Source organism: Haplochromis burtoni, unplaced genomic scaffold (genome assembly GCF_018398535.1).
Source record: "Haplochromis burtoni strain Fernald_Lab_line unplaced genomic scaffold, NCSU_Asbu1 Contig_26, whole genome shotgun sequence".
In the NCBI taxonomy this organism is placed as follows: Eukaryota; Metazoa; Chordata; class Actinopteri; order Cichliformes; family Cichlidae; genus Haplochromis; species Haplochromis burtoni.
In genome coordinates, this window is record NW_024582387.1 from 2,931,248 (window position 1) to 2,935,439 (window position 4,192).

Here is a 4,192-nt window from a genome sequence, read left to right on the forward strand (position 1 = left end):
GGGCTGATATACTGAAACTACTTATCTTTATTCTCAATCTTATTAATATTATAAAACCATGATTACTCCATGACATGATTACTGTTGCTTCAAGTGATGAACTGCTAGCCTGCTAATTTGTTATTTTTCTTCATTCTACACTGATTTAATGACTTTGGCTCTAGCAGGCCGCTATTTTCAGTGAAAAAAAATCCACATGCACTGTGTACTTCACAGACAATTTTAGCAACTACCTGGATAACAGAGTGAAACACTAATCAGCTAAAATATATTTCCTCCACTTAATTCACCAAGATGCCGCAAAAACTCTCTGCAAACTCCTGCATATACACTATATTGCGAAAAGTATTCATTTGTCTGCCTTCACATGCGTAAGAACTTGAGTGACATCCCATTCTTAATCCATAGAGTTTAATATGATGTCGGTCCACCCTTTGCTGCTATAACAGCTCCAGCTCTCCAAGGAAGGCTTTCGACCATTCTTCCAGAATTTCATTAGGGCACTTGCTTTGTGCACTGGTCCACAGTCATGGTGGAAAACAAAGGGGCCATCCCCAATTTTTTCACAAAATTTGGAGCATGAAGTTGTCCAAAATGTCCTGGTATGGTGAAGCATTAAAAGTTCCTTTCACTAGTACTAAGGGGGTGGATTCAAGTCCTGAAAAATAATCACATTCTATAAGTGCACCCTCCACCAAAATTTACACTTGGCACAATGCAGTCAGACAAGTACTGTTCTCCTTTTGCGCATTATATTGTAAGTTAAAGACCCTGCAATAATAAAAAAAAAAGAGAGAAAACCCCGACAATCATATGACCCTTTGTGAGCAAGTGTTTTGGTGACAGTGGGAAGGAAAACCTCCCTCTTAACAGGAAACCTCCAACACAACCAGGCTCAGGGAGGGGTGGCCATTTGCTGCAACCATTTGGGGGTGAGTGGATGAAGACAAAGACATGCTATGGAAGAGAGCCAGAGATTATCAATAACTCAGAATTAAATGCAAAGATGTGTATAAACACATGTGAAAAAGTGAAAAAGGTGAATAAAGAAGAAACACTCAATGCATCATGGGAGGAAAGTATTTGCCTTAAAGTTAAAGACTTTTTGAATCTTACTGATTCTTTTAATTTAGTTCAATGTGTGTCTGCACCCACACAACAGTGTGGCCACACTGTCGATCTGGTTTTAGTGCACGCATTGCCTGTTTCTAATCTGAAAGTCTCTGACCCTGTTTTCTCTAATCATATGCCGGTTCTGTTTGACATTTCTTTATCTAGAAATGAATTCAGGGGGCACATCCCTGCTCAGCCATCTCTTTTGTTAAATTCTTTCACTGCAGCACGGTTCTCCACCTACTATAATCAAATCTCCATTCCTGAGACAATCCAAAACGTAGAGGAACTCACTTCTTGGTTTCATACCACTTGCCAGACAGCCTTGGATATTGTTGCCCCTATAAAAATCAGGCATCCTAAGACTAAGTTTGAACCCTGGTTGAACGATGAAACCCGTGCTTTTTTCTACCATAGGTTCAACTATTTTAACCATTTTAAATAGCAGCCTTACGTCAGGTGTGGTTCCAAAGAATTTCAAAGATGCAATTGTGCAACCACTTCTTAAGAAACCTGGGCTAGATACAAACGCTGTTGAAAACTTTAGACCAATATCTAAGCTGCCCTTTTAATCTAAAGTCTTGGAAAAAGTAGTATATAACCAATTGATCCTGTACTTGAATTCACAAAATGTCCAGGAGATTTTCCAATCTGGTTTTAAAGCAATGCATAGCACTGAATCAGCACTTTTAAGAATTTTTAATTATATATTTTTATCATGTGATTCTGGTGAAAGTGTCATTCTTATCTCCCTGATTTAACTGCTGCATCTGACACCGTAAACCAGGAAATTTTAATCTCACATTTGGAGCAGTGTGTATAACAGGTGTGGCTCTGAAATGGTTCAGGTCTTACTTAACAGATTGAACCTTTTCAGTTCACTTAGGAAACTGTGAGTCCTCCTGTGCTCCGTTGTGTCATGGAGTAAAACAGGATTCCATTCTGGGCCCTATCCTGTTTTCGCTTTATTTACTTTCCTTGGGCTCAATTATTAGGAGACATGGAATCTCTTTTCACCGTTATGCAGATAACTGCCAGTTTTATGTTCCTCTTAAAAAGAAAGATGGGTTGTCTGTAAATCGCCTGCAAACATGTCCATGACATCAAGTCGTGGTTGGAGCTAAACTTTCTTTGTTTTAATGATTCTAAAGCTGAAGTAATGGTGTTCAGACCTGCCACCACTGGTGTTCCATGTGTTGATTTGCAATCCCTGAAATCATTCTGTAAACCAGAGATTGTAAATCTGGGTTTTAAAATGGATCTTGAACTTAAGCTTGAAATCCAGATCTGGTCGGTTGTAAGGTCTAGTTTCTTTCATCTGAGGCAGCTGGCCAAAATTAAGCACTTTCTTGCATGACAGCAGTTTGAAACAGTAATCCATGCCTTTCTAACTGTTCGGCTGGATTACTGTAATTCTCTTTATTATGGGGTGAGGTGATCTTCTGCTTTTCGACTGCAGCTAGTTCAGAATGCTGCTGCACGTCTTTTAACTGGCACTCGTAGATGCGAGCATATCACCCCAGTTATATATTCACTTCATTGGCTGCCCGTACATTTTAGGATCCATTTTAAGCTGCTTTTATTTGTTTTTAAATGTTTGTCCAATGCTGCCCCTCTGTACCTCTCTGAGCTTCTTCATCCATACATACCTTCCCGGTCCCTCAGGTCGGCAGACCAGCTCCTCCTGAGCGTGCCCAGGACTAATCGTAAGCTCAGAGGGGATCGGGCATTTGCTGTGGCAGCACCAAAATTGTGGAATGAGTTGCCTTTACATGTTAGACAGGCACCTTCCTTATCTGTTTTTAAATCACGTCTTAAAACATATTTATTTACCTTGGCTTTCAGCACAGCAGGACTTGTTGATGTCTCTTAATCTGTTTGTTATTAATCATATTATTTTTTTTATTTTTGAGGTATTCTATATGTAATTTAACTGTTTTCTCTTGTTTTATATTTGTAGCACTTTGGCCAACATTGTTGGATGTAAACTGCGTTATAAATAAAGATGCTATGCTATGCTATTCGACTTTTAAATATGTTAGAAACCACAAGTAAGCCTGCAGTGTAAGAGCTCTAATGAGGTGATGTGGTCATTAAGGTAAGATGGGGCCTGGTTATTCAAGACCTTGTATGTGAGGAGCAGGATTTTAAATTAGATTCTGCATTGAGCCAATCAAGAGAAGCCAAACTAGGAGAAATATGCTATCTCTTTCTAGTAAACACATTAAATTAGGAAACCCATTCTATATAGAGTTCTGCACACTGTTCTTAAGCTAATCTGAAGGCCACACAAAGTTTGGAGGTCTGTAGCAATTGACTTGGTAGGAAATTGTGATTTTTTTTGTGGCCATTTCCTGACTGAATTGCTGCTGTTCTCAATAGAATCCACTTTGTTATATTACCACTAACAGCTGACTGTTATTCAACTTAAAAAATAGATTAATTGTTGCCTCTAAAATCCAGTTTTTGCAAGCATCTGCAGAGACAGGTCAGACAGAACAGACAGCATGCTAACCCAAAGCTAGAAAGCTGAGTTCATGCTGACCCTAGTCCAGCAGCCAGAGCATGATGTTCAACAGGTAACGGAGTAAGTGATGAGAGGTTAGGTTTGCATTTCTACTAATACATGTTTGTGCAGAAGAATCATTGTGAAGTCCATTTAGGCTGGTTATCAACTTTGTTTTGTGTTTTAACACCATAGAAATATTGCATGTATGTCCTCATTATGATATGGATTTGCATTTCAGTTTATTCTACGGAGTAATGGGAAAATAATGTATCAAGTAGCGTAACAAATCACTTTACTATCCATTACTATCAAAACACTTTGATAGTAATGTAATGTACTGTCATGTAAGTGATACTTTTAAGGAAAAAAGTAATGGCTAATACACAACTTTTTAAACGAACAACCCCATCACCATACCATTATGAAGCCTACACCTGAACACTTTATATACTGTCACATTGGTGTTTTGATTAGATTAGATTAGATAGAACTTTATTAATCCCTCGGGTGGGTTCCTCTGGGAAATTCGATTTCCAAAAAAGCACAGCACTGACAGAAGTTACAGAGTTA